The sequence below is a fragment of the Haliotis rufescens genome, unplaced genomic scaffold (genome assembly GCF_023055435.1).
Source record: "Haliotis rufescens isolate VD_foot unplaced genomic scaffold, xgHalRufe1.0.p SCAF_1, whole genome shotgun sequence".
Lineage (NCBI taxonomy): Eukaryota > Metazoa > Mollusca > Gastropoda > Lepetellida > Haliotidae > Haliotis > Haliotis rufescens.
In genome coordinates this window covers 18989469-19008656 of record NW_025963779.1, presented here as the reverse complement: position 1 = coordinate 19008656, position 19188 = coordinate 18989469, and the positions used below count along the sequence as shown (strand labels likewise).

General features: G+C 43.2%; 1 long non-coding RNA gene across 1 annotated transcript; it reads left to right on the top strand.

Annotated features, from left to right (window-relative positions):
* The first annotated feature begins 3572 nt into the window (after window positions 1–3572).
* LOC124113373 lies at window positions 3573–15380 on the top strand. Its single transcript, XR_006857769.2, has 3 exons — window positions 3573–3697; window positions 14578–14650; window positions 14772–15380. It is a non-coding gene; the product is annotated as an uncharacterized LOC124113373 (long non-coding RNA).
* The last annotated feature ends 3808 nt before the right edge of the window (window positions 15381–19188 follow it).

The following is a 19188-nucleotide window of genomic DNA, read 5'->3' as shown; positions in this document are numbered from 1 at the left end:
ACTTTAGTTGCTGATGATATATAGCCCAATTTTATCTATTGTAATGTTATGAATTGTCATATTTTATGGTTCTGTACTAGTTTTAAACATATATCTGTGATAATCTAGTTGTTTTACTGTCCTTCGTCGACAGATTTTTATACAGTTTACATATATGTTATTAAAGTCACATTTTCTCTCGTTACGATATGGCTGCAATATTGCCGATGTGACGTTAAATATTAACTCACTCACTCACTCACTCACTATTTTATGTAACGAGTGAATAATTGTGGTATCTTTCGCTCGTCAGATACTACAACTATTCACTCGTTTCATAAAATTGGTATTACACGGGAGCCCGTGAAGAGATCACCCGTTTAATAAACATACAGCTGTATTACACATTGTGTAATACCAAAACGCGTGCTTATGTACTCTCGGAACACGTTACATGAACAAATATTGAAAGCTCTCAACATCCCTTGGCTTATTCAACGACATTGCGTATGGAGTTCATAGATCACTGAGAGGAGCTTATGCACACTCGATGACCCCAGCAACCTTGTTGCTAGGCTGACGTCACATGGCATTGTTTCGCCGATGGATCTTGCAACAAAATTCCACCATTTACGTCATCGGGTATTGTGACGTGATTGTAAACTTTGAGGTGCAAGGCCCGTTCCACAAGGCGATCGCAACGACAGTCGTTGGTCTGTTAAAGTATGTGAGTTGCGATAGTCTTATCCCTACGATAATTTTGTGAATTCTAAAGGTGGACCGTTGTATGGTATCAAATTCATACGTTTCAACTTTTGGCGTGTTTGAAGTATTATTCTGTTAAAATCAATTGGACTATGCCATAGATCGTGTAGGTGTCAGCCTTTTCATACTCAACAGTATAATTTAAAAAAACGTTATAAATGGCAAGTACTAAATAAAATACTAAAGTTTATTTTATGAAACTCGTGAATAGTTGTGGTATCTGACGAGCGAAAGATACCACATTTATTCACTCGTTTCATGAAATTGGTATTACTCGGGAGCTCGTTTAGTATTCTATATTTTCACCAGTCTCTAAGTAAAATGTGGATCAGATTTATAATATATATAAATATATATTGAAATTAGATCAAACCATAACGTATACACCACGAGGACTTACAACGAACTTGGTACAATATTAACCTAGAAATGTACAAATAAACTAAAAGTAACTAGGAAAATTTACACTTATGACGACAACAGTTCCAGGAGTACAGGTAGTAACGTAACTGACCATAAATCAAGAGGTTGCAGGTACGAATCCCACCAAGGTATTAAAATATTTTTGTTCATCAATGGGTTGTTGCTGTATGCCTAATAGTATTTCTCCCGTACAGAAAGCTCAAAATGAAAGTATATCTGATTACAACTTTACCTTGTTTAGTTAGTGACGATAGACCACCCAGTAATGAACTACTGATTAGTAAAGTCTAACCCTCTTTGCTGCATTTTTTATTTTCTATTTTCTTATCAAGTTAACTAGAGCCAATGAGCTGTCGTTGGCAAGCTATTGTTTTCTAAACAGGAAGTGACATATATCACACCGGAAGTGTTGTGGTCTTCCTTGCTATGATGTCTTGACATATGACTTTATGGCTTCTGTCTTGCTGTAGTAGAGTGTAAAACCGGAAGTGTCGTCACCAGACAGGAAGTGCATGTAACTTTCTTATCAAGCAGGAGCAGTGACAGGAAGCAACATGTCTGACTTCATATGTTGAACATTTGAATATTAAATTGAATTTCAATGAAATGACTCAATATACCCAACATTTTTTTTAGGAAAGGGTATGTATCTTCTTACTTATATGCTATTGCAGTTGTGTGAAAGGAAGTATCTCAAATCAAATACATACCCAAATTCAATTAAATCTACCTACAGACTAAAGACAGCCAATTACAACAATTAAATGTCCAGCATCCACACTCAAACTTGATCGTAAAACGCGATCATTAAACAATTAGAATATTATTATTAATCTGTAATAATAATAATAATAATAATAATAATAATAATAATAATAATAATTACAATTATAATACATACATACATACATACATACATACATACATACATACATACATACATACATACATACATACATACATACATACATACATACATACATACATACATACATACATACATTTGCATAGCGCAGCATTCACATAAGTGCTCTGTATAAGTAATGTTTAAACGGCGTTAAACCCGACTCGTTCACATAACACCAGACCAGTTTTTTAACCACGGTAGCCAAGCTTTGCATCAGTGGGTGTTGCACACTGAAGCACTGGGTATAATATATTTGACAATGTCTTGGCTGTTCAATTCATGTTTGGGTGGAGGAGGAAAATGCGCCGTGAATCTATTTTAGTCTGAGTTCGTGCGAAAATATTTGCACATGCAAAATCCAGGTGAGCTAAAGAGCCCTTTGACTGTGCCCTACTTGTGATAAGCGTCCCTGTGCCCCTATGCTTGATCACAGGTTTGTGTGTCCCAGACTAGATTATTGCTGTCACACAATCGCTTCAAAAGTGGATGTTATACTGTTAATCTTGAAATCACTGACTGGAGTGGTCAAAGATGCCTAGTTTGACACGAGTGGGTAGAACTCTTGACGCCAGCAGTGATAACTCACCGGATGCCTATTGTGTAATTCCTATTCTTTAAATGACAGTGTTATGTACTTGTTACAACTGCTGCTCAATAAACCGTGTTTATGTATATATTCAAGTTGATATTTCCGCCGTCCAATGTGTGCAGATTGTTGATAGTCGTTTTGGGGACATAAATGCATATTGTTCGCATTTAATTCGCCCTCGCCTTAATTTCAACATTTACAGTATATGGCCAAGCCTTTTTTTATTTCGTTTTTCGGTATATATCTTCTTGTGGCAAATGTTATTTGTGTGACTGCATGCCCTTCACAACTGATGGAACATACACTGTGAAGGAGACAGGTCCTGTAACAGAGTGAGTGAGTATGGTTTTACGCCGCTTTTAGCAATATTCCAGCAATATCACGGCGGGGGACACCGGAAATTGGCTTCACACATTGTACCCATGTCGGGAATCGAACCCGGGTCGTTGGCGTGACGAGCGAACGCTTTAACCACTAGGCTACCCGACCGCCCCTCCTGTAACAGAAGCTGAGTCATGTGGGAAAAAGGCTATCTACCCATTCGTGACCAACTCGTGTTATTCCGGGACAAGCCGAATAGCGACTCGTGCCCCTCTCGTGGCCATTTTTGCGACCGGGTTCCGTCTTAGCGCAGACGGGCATACCTAAAACAATTGTCAACTCGTTGCGTAATGGTTCACATTTATTTCCCCATATATTATATATATTTCAGATGCAATTTAAAGCACATCGAGACATGCGGAATTATACAGTATGATTGAACACATTTAACTGTGTCTTGGGTATATTTTTAGATGCAAGACATATGTAAAATCAAAAAATATTTCTGAGGGATTCTTTGACGAAGAACTTGAAATCATACGCGCATTCTGATTGGTTTGTCGTATTTTCGCACATAACATTCATCGATAGGGGGACGAGTCTTCTTGCGGGCCACGGAAAGGGGCGAGTGGAGACGAATGGCTATCTACCCTGTACTGTTGCTTTGGCTATGTGGGTCATGTGGTGACAGGAGTATATGACGCGCACACAAGGTATCACTCCTGTTGTTTATTCATTTTTTATTCAAACTCTCTCGTGATCATGACGCATTAAAACTCCTTTTCGGGCTGCGCAAACTTCTCAGGTGATTTTGTTCAGACATTAGTCTAGTGCTGGCTGTTCTTGGGTGTGTAACTCCCAATGTCTGTGTATTCACAGGCCACATCGTGGGAAGATAAGGGCGAACCACGTAAAGGATGAGAAAAAGCCACATAAACAGTGGGACAAGTGTGTGGAAATTGTATCTGTGGTTGACAAGGAGGGGTATCTGCTCATCCAGGCGTGATGTATCACGAGAAAATAACAGTCCAAGGATTGTGTTCCATCTCACTTAATCTAGTCTTTATTGTTCCCTGCACAAAAAACATGGTGTCCTTGACCTTCTACCTTCCGGGTTTAAGGTACCCGTCATCTTGGTTGGGTAATTGCTGTGTTTGTGTGTAAGACGGGTGGCTTTGTATCATACTGGGTATGTGGTGCACTGCATAAAACATTCAGTATAACCATGACATTCCGGGAATAGGTCCACATTACACAGTAAAAAGATCTAGAATATACCTTATTCTGAACTAAATCTCATGCCCATGCACCCTCCCTATAAACTCACACTCATACCAGCCCACACTCACCTATACCAGCCCACTCTCTCCGATACTAGCCCATTCTCTCCTACACTACACCACTCTCTCCTACACTAACCAAATCTCTCCTACACTAGCCCACACTCACCTACACTAACCCAATCTCTCCGTCATTAACCCGCTCTCCGTCACTAGCGCACTCTCTCCTACACCAACCCAATCTCTCCTACAGTAACCCATTCTCTCCTACACTAGCCCACTATCTCCTACACTAACCCACTCTCTCCTACACTAGCCCACTCTCTCCTACACTAACCCATTCTCTCCTACACTAGCCCACTCTCTCCTACACTAGCCCACTCTCTCCTACACTAACCCACTCTCTCCTACACCAACCCAATCTCTCCTACAGTAACCCACTCTCTCCTACACTAGCCCACTCTCTCCTACACTAACCCACTCTCTCCTACCCTAGCCCACTCTCTCCTACACTAGCCCACTCTCTCCTACACTAACCCACTCATTCCAACACTAACCCAATCTCTCCTACTGTAACCCACTCTCTCCTACACTAGCCCACTCTCTCCTACACTAGCCACTCTCTCCTACACTAGCCCACTATCTCCTACACTAACCCACTCTCTCCTACACTAGCCCACTCTCTCCTACACTAGCCACTCTCTCCTACACTAGCCCACTCTCTCCTACACTAACCCACTCTCTCCGTCTTTAACCCTCTCTCCGACACTAACCCGGTCTCTCCTACACTAGCCACTCTCTCCTACACTAGCCCACTCTCTCCTACACTAACCCACTCTCTCCTACACTAGCCCACTCTCTCCTACACTAGCCACTCTCTCCTACACTAGCCCACTATCTCCTACACTAACCCACTCTCTCCTACACTAGCCCACTCTCTCCTACACTAGCCACTCTCTCCTACACTAGCCACTCTCTCCTACACTAGCCCACTCTCTCCTACACTAGCCCACTCTCTCCTACACTAACCCACACTCTCCTACACTAACCCACTCTCTCCTACACTAGCCCACTCTCTCCTACACTAGCCACTCTCTCCTACACTAACCCACTCTCTCCTACACTAGCCCACTCTCTCCTACACTAGCCCACTCTCTCCTACACTAGCCACTCTCTCCTACACTAGCCACTCTCTCCTACACTAGCCACTCTCTCCTACACTAGCCCGCTCTCTCCTACACTAGCCACTCTCTCCTACACTAGCCACTCTCTCCTACACTAACCCACTCTCTCCTACACTAGCCCACTCTCTCCTACACTAGCCACTCTCTCCTACACTAGCCCACTATCTCCTACACTAACCCATTCTCTCCTACACTAGCCCACTCTCTCCTACACTAGCCACTCTCTCCTACACTAGCCCACTATCTCCTACACTAATCCACTCTCTCCTACACTAGCCCACTCTCTCCTACACTAGCCACTCTCTCCTACACTAGCCACTCTCTCCTACACTAGCCACTCTCTCCTACACTAGCCCACTCTCTCCTACACTAACCCACTCTCTCCGTCTTTAACCCTCTCTCCGACACTAACCCGCTCTCTCCTACACTAGCCCTCTCTCCCCACTCATTCCTACACTATCCCTCTCTCTCTTACACCAGGAAACTCTCTCCTACACTACCCACTCTCTCCTTCTTTAACCTGCTCTCTCCGTCACTATTCCACTCTCTCCAACACTACCCACTCTCTCCGTCTTTCAGCCCCTCTCTCCGTCACTATCCCACTCTCTCCGTCACTAACCTACTCTCGCCGTCACTATCCCACTCTCTCCTACACTAGCCGACACTCTCCTACACTACCCACTCTCTCCTACACTACCCGATCTCTCCGTCTTTAACCCATTCTATCTTACACTAGCCCTCTCTCTCCTACACTTGCCCACTCTCTCCTACACTTGCCCACTCTCTCCTACACTAACCAACTATCTCCGTTAACCTACTGTCTCCGTCACTAACCTACTCTCGCCGTCACTATCCCACTCTCTCCTACACTAGCCCACACTCTCCTACACTACCCACTCTCTCCGTCTTTAACCCGCTCTCTTCTACACTAACCCACTCTCCCCGACTCTAGCCCACTCTCTCCGTCACTAACCCACTCTCCGTCTTTAACCCACTCTCTCCGTCATTAACCCACTCTCTCCGTCTTTAACCCGCTCTCTCCGTTACTAACCCGCTCTCTCCGTCACTAACCTACTGTCTCCGTCATTAACCCACTCTCTCCGTCTTTAACCCGCTCTCTCCGTCATTAACCCGCTCTCTCCGTCACTAGCGCACTCTCTCCTACACCAACCCAATCTCTCCTACAGTAACCCACTCTCTCCTACACTAGCCCACTATCTCCTACACTAACCCACTCTCTCCTACACTAGCCCACTCTCTCCTACACTAGCCCACTCTCTCCTACACTAACCCACTCTTTCCAACACTAACCCAATCTCTCCTACTGTAACCCACTCTCTCCTACACTAGCCCACTCTCTCCTACACTAGCCACTCTCTCCTACACTAGCCCACTCTCTCCTACACTAACCCACTCTCTCCTACACTAGCCCACTCTCTCCTACACTAGCCACTCTCTCCTACACTAGCCCACTCTCTCCTACACTAGCCACTCTCTCCTACACTAACCCACTCTCTCCTACACTAACCCACTCTCTCCGTCTTTAACCCTCTCTCCGACACTAACCCGCTCTCTCCTACACTAGCCCTCTCTCCCCACTCATTCCTACACTATCCCCCTCTCTCTTACACTAGGAAACTCTCTCCTACACTACCCACTCTCTCCGTCTTTAACCTGCTCTCTCCGTCACTATTCCACTGTCTCCTACACTACCCACTCTCTCCGTCTTTCAGCCCCTCTCTCCGTCACTAACCTACTCTCTCCGTCACTAACCTACTCTCGCCGTCACTATCCCACTCTCTCCTACACTAGGCGACACTCTCCTACACTACCCACTCTCTCCTACACTACCCGATCTCTCCGTCTTTAACCCATTCTATCTTACACTAGCCCTCTCTCTCCTACACTTGCCCACTCTCTCCTACACTTGCCCACTCTCTCCTACACTAACCAACTATCTCCGTTAACCTACTGTCTCCGTCATTAACCCACTCTCTCCGTCTTTAACCCGCTCTCTCCGTCTTTAACCCACTCTCTCTTACACTAACCAACTGCCTCCGTCACTAACCTACTCTCGCCGTCACTATCCCACTCTCTCCTACATTAGCCCACACTCTCCTACACTACCCACTCTCCCCGTCTTTAACCCACTCTCTCTTACACTAACCAACTGTCTCCGTCACTAACCTACTCTCGCCGTCACTATCCCACTCTCTCCTACACTAGCCCACACTCTCCTACACTACCCACTCTCTCCGTCTTTAACCCGCTCTCTTCTACACTAACCCACTCTCCCCGACTCTAGCCCACTCTCTCCGTCACTAACCCACTCTCCGTCTTTAACCCGCTCTCTCCGTCATTAACCCACTCTCTCCGTCTTTAACCCGCTCTCTCCGTTACTAACCAACTCTCTCCGTCACTAACCCACTCTCTCCTACACTAGCCCACTCTAAACTACACTACCCACTCTCTCCGTCTTTAACCAGCTCTCTTCTACACGAACCCACTCTCTCCTAAACTAGCCCACTCTCTCCTACACTAGCCCACTCTCTCCTACACTAACCCACTCTCCCCTACACTACCCACTCTCTCCGTCTTTAACCCGCTCTCTTCTACACTAACCCACTCTCCCCGACTCTAGCCCACTCTCTCCGTCACTAACCCACTCTCCGTCTTTAACCCGCTCTCTCCGTCATTAACCCACTCTCTCCGTCTTTAACCCGCTCTCTCCGTTACTAACCCGCTCTCTCCGTCACTAACCTACTGTCTCCGTCATTAACCCACTCTCTCCGTCTTTAACCCGCTCTCTCTGTCACTAACCCGCTCTCTCCGTCACTATCCTACTCTCGCCGTCACTATCCCACTCTCTCCTACACTAGCCCACACTCTCCTACACTACCCCACTCTCTCCGTCTTTAACCCACTCTCCCTTACACTAACCAACTGTCTCCGTCACTAACCAACTCTCTCCGTCACTAACCCACTCTCTCCTACACTAGCCCACTCTAAACTACACTACCCACTCTCTCCCTCTTTAACCAGCTCTCTTCTACACGAACCAACTCTCTCCTAAACTAGCCCACTCTCTCCTACACTAGCCCACTCTCTCCTACACTAACCCACTCTCCCCTACACTACCCACTCTCTCCGTCTTTAACCCGCTCTCTTCTACACTAACCCACTCTCCCCGACTCTAGCCCACTCTCTCCTACACTACCCACTCTCTTCGTCTTTAATCCACTCTCACCTACACTAGCCCACTCTCTCCTACACTATCCCACTCTCTCCATCACAAGCCCACTCTTTCCTACACTACCCACTCTCTTCGTCTTTCATCCACTCTCTCCATCACTAACCCGCTTTCTCGGTCACTAACCCGCTCTCTTCTACACTAACCCACTCTCCCCGACTCTAGCCCACTCTCTCCGTCATTAACCCACTCTACGTCTTTAACCCGCTCCCTCCCTCATTAACCCACTCTCTCCTACACTAACCAACTCTCTCCTACACTAGGCCGCTCTCTCCGTCTTTAACCCGCTCTCTTCTACACTAACCCACTCTCTCCTACACTAGGCCGCTCTCTCCGTCACTAACCCACACTCTCCTACACGAACCCACCCTTTCCTACACTAACCAATTCTCTCCTACACTAGGCCGCTCTCTCCGTCACTAACCCACACTTTCCTACACTAACCCACTCTCTCCTACACGAACCCACTCTCTCCTACACTAACCCACTCTCTCCTACGCTAACCAATCAAGCAATCAAGTTTATTTCGGAATTCAGGCCACATGGCCTATAGTACAGTTGTAAGGGGAATAACATTTTAGGTCTCATGTCCATAGCGTTACATCTCTGTCGATCTCATTTTGAATAATTTACATAAATATAAAAATGTCAAGCGTAGTACATTAATATCACATGATTTAAATAAATTTGTAAACGTAATATTACCTTTATAATATTTCTGTAATGAGGTAAAAAATGTATTTCTCAAGTGAATATATTTCTTACACACAAAAGGGACATGATTTTCATCCTCTACTAAATGAAAATCACATTCTTTACATATAGATTCTGAATGAGGTATATTTAACAATGACCTTTTACGAATAATGTTGACTCGAAAGTTGTGAAGAGATATTCGACATTTAGACATTGCTCTAACTAATCGTTTGTCTCTGAGCACTGTTATGTATAACTCGGGTTGCAGAAGAGATTTCATATCAGCATGAGGCACTAAAAAGTAGACGACTCTAGACTGTTAGTCCCATGATTGGAAATATATATCTCTTACGCGTCTTCTAAATGCAGATAAAAACATGTTCTTATCACCAACATCTTGGAATAACCACACATACGCAAAAGCGCAATTTAAATAACATTTGCTTCACATTCGATACCCAGTTGACTTTACCATTCTCATCTAAAACTTTAAGCATAATATAACATAACTTTGGAAGGGGTATCGACTTGCATTCTTTCGCAAGAGCTTAATCCAGTACTAACCCACTCTCTCCGTCACTAACCCACTCTCTCCTACACTAGCCCACTCTCTTCTACACTAACCCACTCTCTCCTACACTAACCCACTCTCTCCTGCACTAGCCCACTCTCTTCTACACTAACCCACTCTCTCTTACGCCAACCCACTCTCTCCTACACGAGCCCACTCTCTCCTACACTAACCCTATCTCTCCTACACTAACCCACTCTCTCCTACACTAACTCAATCTCTTCTACACTAACCCACTCTCTTCTACACTAACCCACTTACTCCTACTGTAATCCACTCTCTCTTACACGAGCCCACTCTCTTCTACACTAACCCACTCTCTCCTACACTAACCCACTCTCTCCTACACTAACTCACTCTCTTCTACACTAACCCACTTACTCCTACTGTAATCCACTCTCTCCTACACGAGCCCACTCTCTTCTACACTAACCCACTCTCTCCTACTTACTATATCCTCCTGTGGTCAGAATGTGCTCGGATCTGAGCAGAGATTGTGGAGTTTCAAGTTACAAAATGACATTCCATTAACAGGCTCAGTGCTGGTCCTTATGCAGAGGGGCCTTAGGATGGTGTATCTTGAGACAGATAACAGAGATCATATTGCCAACCAAAACCACTGTAACAAAGTATACTGTAGTCCGCTCTCTCTTACACAAACCCACTCTCTCCTACACGAGCCCACTCTCTCCTACACTAACCCAATCTCTTCTAAACTAACCCACTCTCTCCTACTGTAATCCACTCTCACTTACACTAACCCACTCTCTCCTACACTAACCCACTCTTTTCTACACTAACCCACTCTCTCCTACACGAGCCCACTCTCTCCTACACTAACCCACTCTCTCCTACACTAACCCACTCTCTCCTTCACTGACCCAATCTCTTCTACACTAGCCCACTCTCTCCTACACTCAATAATACAACATGTATACGAACTATCTATATATCTGACCAAATAACTTACTTCCAAACACATATTATTCATTTTACAGAAATCAACTTTTAAATACGATTGCATTACCTTTACAGATTCTAGATGGAGAAGGGAGACCGATATCTGATACGAAGGGGTTGTCATTTGTATTTTCAAAACCACTACCGAAACGATTGAAGGGACACTGCCTCAGTGACAGTGGGGACCCTACCCAGCTCGTGGGTGTACAACGTTATGTCTGTACTCTCAATCACGATCTCACTACCTGTCACAGACAAAGTTCACTTGCACACCCCTGGGGAATAATTCTGACAGATCAAGATCACTAATGAAATAAACATTTTTTAAAAACACGTCATCGCAATAACAATTCATGCAATCGTATGCTTGAGTTGATAAAAAAAATCACCTAAAACTTTTGTCCATATGTTTAAATCTAATTTTGTAATGAATTAGAGATGGGGCTTTAAACCTGCCTTGATCAACGAGGTAGTACTTATTACACTTTTCCAAATACTGGTAGATCTTCCTGGTGTTGTGATCGATATCAAGACCCACTGCGGAAGACAAATGTTTTAAGAACCTTCAAAAGACGCCATCAACCAAGAAATGCATACGCATTTCTTATCAAGTTAACTAGAGCCAATGAGCTCTCTGCTTTAAAGAGTGGCTGTCGTTGGCATGCTATTGTTTTCTAAACAGGAAGTGACATATATCACACCGGAAGTGTTGTGGTCTTCCTTGCTATAATGGCTTGACACATGACATTATGGCTTATAGTCTTGCTGTAGTAGAGTGTAAAACCGGAAGTGTCGTCACCGGACAGGAAGTGCAAGTAACTTTCTTATCAAGCAGGAGCAGTGACAGGAAGCAACATGCTTGACTGGATCTGTTTTGGGATGAACATTTGAATATTAAATTGAATTTCAAATGACTCAATCTACCCAAAATGTTTTAGGAAAGGGCATGTATTTTCTTTCTTCTATGCTATTGCAGTTGTGTGAAAGAAAATATCTCAAATCAAATACATACCCAATTTCAATTAAATCTACCTACAGACTAAAGACAGCCAATGAACACTAATTAAATGTCATCATCCACACTCAAACTTGATCGTAAATGTTGTCAGTATATATCATTAAACACTTAGAATATTAATACAGTGAAATAAGGTTATAACGAACTCAAATGGACCACTAATTTAAGTTCGTTATAATCGTAGTTCGTTATAAGCATACATACCATATCTATACAGCAAATGGCGGGACCAAAATTTACGTTCGTAATATCCGTGAGTTCGTTATAAACGTGTTAGTTATAAACGTATTTTACTGTATTAGTCTTTGAATAATTGCAATTGCAAACACTGCTTCTTCGATTTACACACAACAAGAACCCGCTTGTGAGTTAGTGGGAACATATTGCGTGGTGCCGTCGTGTAACCCTTGCCCCTACATGACTGTGTCTGGATCTGGATCTGGATCTGGATCTGGATCGGACAAACCAGTGGACGATGAACGCCACAGGGGTAGGTTGTCATATCATCGTAACAATACATATTATAGTCACAGGCAGGCGGCATCCCCATGGGCACCAATCGCCTTTGCATTTGTTTGTGACGGGTGCACCGGTGTGTCTCACTTTCTCGCGAAACAGTTTTTGATAGTGATTCGAAAACACATGCTCATGATATAGTCGGAATCGTACAATGGAGATTTCTTATGATCATTGAATGTGTTTTCGCTTTTATTTATCTTGTATTTAGTAGTAGTAGTAGTAGTAGTAGTAGTAGTAGTAGTAGTAGTAGTAGTAGTCTGTGTACATGTAATTATGTCAGCGGTCCTATGCCACAGTGATGTTTCACGTAGAAGTCAATCGAAGTATTAAAAAATAATAATGCAGGACGTGTATTTATTATTAAAGAACACACAGGAGGTTAAGGGGTTGTATTTCAACTCGGGTATTATTGACGTAATCAACAGTGCTCTTATTAATGAATAATCGTGATATTTCTATGTTGAATCTAACACCGTTTTCAGACGAATCTTAGTTTTACTTTGATCGTGCTGTGTGATTCTCGTGACGTTTCAACGCAGAGGTGGCCTTCCGATTTGCGTGCATAAAGTGAGTGTCCTTATCGTGTTGCCTTACATGGCGAACAATGCCGTCTACTGTTCGTTATTACACCGTCTACTGTTCGTTATTACACCGTACGGGCCAAGCTCCAGATCGAGCCACCACGACAAGCCAGCTGTGTTTATGTGTGTCATACAACATCCCCAACTAACTGTATACATAGTTCATATACCTCACAGCCGGAGCCCTTCCTATCGCCGCCATTTTGAAATTGTAAATTGTTTTTGACACATGACAGTTTGATTGATGAATGTCTTGTGTTTAGTAGGTTCAACTTAAAAAGAAATACATGACCTACATCTTATTGTCATTAGATTACATTCGACGTTATCCTGTTCGACTACAGGGTCTGTGTGGTTCATAGTTTTTTCGCGCATACAACATTGGCGTGGATGAATATGACTTTGGCAATATCATTCATAATTAGTCCCGTGAAGATCCGGGGTAGAATAGGTCTTCAGCAACCAATGCTTGCTGTAAAAGGCGACTATGATTGTCTTAAGAGGCGACAAAGGGATCGGGTGGTCATGATCATGATATCAATCACTGAATTGTCTGGTCCAGACTCGATTATTTACAGACCGCCGTCATATAGCTGGAATATTGCTGAGTGCGGCGTTAAACAACAAACAAACAAAACTTCGTAATTAAATATGAAGGGGATTATTGTCCAGTGTGATCAATAACTGGAAAAGAAGCTTAGTGACTCCAGTCATTCTCAGCTCCCTTCGAAGTATACAGTCGTTGTTGCATGCTGGGGTGTTACGTCCTTATCTCCGTATCATTGTACCGGGTATCGTGATCAAAAGCAATTGTCGAACCAAAGTCACTTTGCTAATGGCGACATGTATACTACTCAAAAGAAGTTAAGGATCACCTGATTCTTTCATATTACTATAGTTAATCTCTCATGTCATGACAGATTAACTTTACCATTATGAAAGAATCGGGTGATCCTTAACTTCTTTTGAGTAGTATAATTCAACATGTAATTCAGTGGTAGAAAACAACCTTAACAGTATTCCAGTCATATCACGGCGTGTCAGCTTAATGTGGGAGGAAAGCCCGAAGTGATGCAGGTCTCAAACGTTTTAAATGACCATTTCGGTGAGACCCACGAGCACGGATATGGTGCTGAAAAACCTAGAAACATAATTTGGGAGACCCGGATTCGAACCCACAATCATAGGTTTCTGGCGTGCCCAAGGGACGCAACTCTGCGCAGCGAATCGCGGCGCCTTAGACAACTTGGCCACCCGTGCCCCCAGCTACCTTTAAAAGCTATATAAGAGTGAGTGAGTGAGTGAGTATGGTTTTACGCCGCTTTTAGCAATATTCCAGCAATGTCACGGCGGGGGACACCAGAAATGAGCTTCACACATTGTACCCATGTCGGGAATCGAATCCGGGTCTTCGGCGTGACGAGCTAACGCTTTAACCACTAGGCTACCCGACCGCCCCGTGAGTTATCAAGGTGGGAGGTGTATTGGGTGTTGTTCCACACTCAAGTGTACAAATACGTTCTTCTTTATACAGAATTACAAACGTGGCCTCAGACTATGGGAACCTGTTCTGCATCGTGTTGGGTGTATCCGACCTACCCTATAAGGTGCGTTTAAATTTCCGAATATTTGATTGGTTCATTTCTTGTATAGATCCCATTTCAGGTTACCCCCGCTGAACGTATATACAGTGCTAAACTCATATTCAGGTTTACATCCTCATTCCAGGGACTTCAGTGACCTTTCCCGACCCGGATGGGTCACGTGACCACGAGCCTCGCGTCCCGCCTCGAGACCGGGTGTAGGAAGACACTGTTTGTCTTGGGGAGTATTGCAGTCACAGTATTGTGCCTCGCGCCGGCGGAAAAGTAAACTGCATCATCTACAAAAAGTATGCAGTAAAGTGTTTCTGAGTAATAATGGTCATTAACTCTATACTTAAAGTGAGAATATATCAAATACCCATCACAAAGTGAACTTGGAATGAATCTTATATTCACTTGTGCGTTTGCCATTTCGCATTGATCAGTGTTGTCAGTGATACCATCATATATCGTTAGGATATGAGTGAATGTCTGACCGAGGTATGTGTGTATGAGTGAATGTCTGACGGAGGTATGTGTGTATGAGAGAATGTCTGACGGAGGTATGTGTGTATGAGTGAATGTCTGACGGAGGTATGTGTGTATGAGTGAATGTCTGACGGAGGTATGTGTGTATGAGTGAATGTCTGACGGAGGTATGTGTGTATGAGTGAGTGTCTGACGGAGGTTTGTGTGTGCGAGTGAGTGTCTGGGGGATGTATGTGTGTATGAGTGAGGGTGTTTAAATATATACTTGTAACGAACATTGCTGTATAGATTATTATAACGAACTACGGTTATAACGAACTGAAATTAGTGGTCCCTTTGAGTTCGTTATAACCGTAGGTTACTGTACAACCATTCAAGCTCCGGATCCTGTCCACCTGATCCGCTTTGAAGTGGATTCTTCGGACAAGTCACGTGGTGCTGATGACCTCTTCTGAATCGGAATCCTGACAGGGTCTTGACTTCTTGTACGCATATTCGCCCGTGAAGATCCGGATTAGAACAGGTCTTCAGCAACCCATGCTTGTCGTTAGTGGCGACTGACGGGATCTGCAGGTCAAGCTCGCGGACTTGTTTGATGCATGTCATCGTATCCCAGTTGCGTAGATGACAATCACTGGATTGTCTGGTCCAAACTCGAATATTTATAGACCGAGATCATATAGCTGGAAAATATCTGAGTACGACATTAAACAACAAACTAACAAAACACAAACTGTGTTTTGGAAATGCTGTAATAGTAATTACATGTGAGTGAGTGAGTGAGTGAGTGAGTGAGTGAGTGAGTGAGTGAGTGTTCGAGGATCTTCAGCAGGTCTTAGCTGATAATGCTACAATTGCTGGCCTAAACAACACTCTGTTCACGTTTAAAAATGAGACAGGCGAGACTTCAGGGAACATTACTTTTAAGCGTCGGGTAGGCAATGCGTCTGTCTTTGAAGGAACGTTCAAGGTGTACATTGAATTGTTTACCAAGGGCGGTGACATCACAATAGACGGGGAAACTACGACAGTGATGGAGGGAGACGTGAGAGTGGTTGTGGAGATGGCGGACATGATGTTTAACGAAACTGCTGCCACCTTGAAGCTGATGCTAAACATTAAAGGACCTGCCACCCCGGCAATGTTGAAACCTGCGGGGACAGGAGTGAGTGAGTGAGTGAGCGAGTGAGTGGAAGTTGATAGGGTTTTGCCACTTTTGTGAAACCCACCACGAGCACGTGTGTGGTGCTGACAGACTTAGTTTCGCAATCGGATCAAATCTTGGATTTGAGCAAATGATCAGCGGATCCAGGATGTGCTAGGGGAGGCAATTATGCACAGCGGGTTGCGGCGCCTTAGATCACTTTCAGATTGCATCTACTTGATGTTGCCAAGAGGGCACAGATTAACAACAGAGTTCGATAAAGGCCGAGTACGAGCAATATATCCTTAGTTTAATGTATTAAAGTACACTACTAACATATCTGGGACTGGGCTGTGAGCAATGGTGAGATTGAGACTCCAAAAAAAATCTTCATGGTTGGCCAAACTCGTTTAAATGTACCTCACATTTTCTCTCAGCTGTTTGGCAAGTGGCGTTACACAGGCTCACATCCTCATTCCAATCCAGACACGCAAACAACAGATATGAAAGGACGATTGCACAACGGGTAGTTTACACAAGAGGGTAAAGTATGACTCATAACCGGTTTATCTTTAAAGGGGAATTTTACTGATTCCCCAGTAGACGCCGGAACGTGAAGCAAGTACGTCTGCATCTGCAATGAACCAAAAAAAATTCCACGTATTTATTCGTACCGATGATGTTTATGTTTCATGGGCGTGCATCATTTCGCAAGTCCTGTTTGCTAACCAGATCAATCATATACTGACAATGAAAGCCAAATATTTCTTGAGCAGACAGGTTTGCGTGATATCTCAGCTTGGACGTACAATAACCATCAGCGATGATTAGAAGTGTGGATTTGATTAGTTATGTTTCATAAAATATGTGTTAGTGAAAATGAAATGACACTGTTAAAAGTTATAATATACATAAATCTTAAAAAGGAAATAAACAAGAATGGTTATGGTGATGGGTTTTTTTTATTATTTGTTTTTATACGGGTATCATTATAATGTTTCGGACCTTAGGTCCGCAGTGCTTCGAACACTGCTTCAGCCTTGAAACATTTTTACAACGTTTGTATTTTTTCGAAGCCAATTTTCAAGAGTTTACTTCATTTTGCCCGACAGATTTGATTAGTCTCGAACCTTGCGTAGCGACGAAACTTTCAATGATAATTCTCGACGGGGATATACTGAGGGGCAAAAGAAAGTACACCGTGTTTGTTTCTCAAGTTTTATTATGTCTTTTTAACCATGACTCATTCCTGCAACAGGCTGGGTAATTTTGTGTAAAAATAAAATTGTCAATGAAGACTAGGGTAAGAAATGAATTTGCAACCACCCGATCCTTGCCATGTTTGAAAGGTTGTAAATTTGTGCCGAAAAAAAGCAAATGTCTTGACTTTCAAGTATAATATGTCTAAAATACCCATCATTAGTTCTGTATTATGCAAATTATTTTTTTAGTTTCAAATCAAATCATGTTTTAAAAAATGAAACCATGTAGAAATATTCTCTGAGGGCTAAAACAAACGCCAGTACGGTTAATTATTAATCAGATTTGTAGTTTGATTGTGAGTAGGTTATATCGTCCATAGAAATTGTTCTTAGAAAATGGAAAACATGTTGATTTAAATATGAGGCATTATTGTTGGACGTCACGAACAATGGATGACGTCGTCTTCAATTATTTGTGACAATTCGTTCAAATGGCGTCACGCGTCTTCGTAAACAATGGACACTGTGGAACAATTGCTACATACTAGCCAGTGGGCATGAGTGAGTGAGTGAGTGAGTATGGTTTTACGCCGCTTTTAGCAATATTCCAGCAATATCACGGCGGGGGACACCAGAAATGAGGTTCACACATTATACCAATGTCGGGAATCGAACCCGGGTCTTCGGCGTGACTAGCGAACGCTTTAACCACTGGGCTACCCGACCGCCCCCCAGTGGGCATGACATGAGGCAAATAGTATAATTCCCATTGAGAATTACTGAAAATAACCGAATCTATGTATATAACACATGCATCATTGACCAGCGTATATATGTCATACATCAATGACTCGTGTATATAACACATGCATCACTGACCAGCGTATATATCTCATGCATCAATGGCTCGTGTATATAACACATGCATCATTGACCAGCGTATATATCTCATACATCAATGGCTCGTGTATATAACACATGCATCATTGACCAGCGTATATATCTTATGCATCAATGGCTCGTGTATATAACACATGCATCATTGACCAGCGTATATATCTCATACATCAATGGCTCGTGTATATAACACATGCATCACTGACCAGCGTTTATATCTCATGCATCAATGGCTCGTGTATATAACACATGCATCATTGACCAGCGTATATATCTCATACATCAATGGCTCGTGTATATAACACATGCATCATTGACCAGCGTATATATCTCATGCATCAATGACTCATGTATATAACACATGCATCATTGACCAGCGTATATATCTCATGCATCAATGACTCATGTATATAACACATGCATCATTGACCAGCGTATATATCTCATACATCAATGAATCGTGTATATAACACATGCATCATTGACTAGCGTATATAACACATGCATCATTACGTCATGTTTATAGCTAAAATTGATAGAATTATCATTAAACCGCCCGCATGTTATCAGAAATCAGGGGGCCACTGTAACTTGATAATGCCCTCATATTGCTTGACGACGGGACATTATCACGCCCGTTGTTAGGTGAGGTCATAGGATCGGGATAAGTGACGTCACTTTGAATAGGGAAGTCATCTGGTTTGTCCTATGACGTTTCCATATTTGTAAAAGTGGGTCAGTGGCATTCGTGTTGATTGCAGTAAATGTTTCAAAACCAATATTGTTGTGGTTTTTTTATTTGACAACAATTCCCATCAATTTTAGCTATA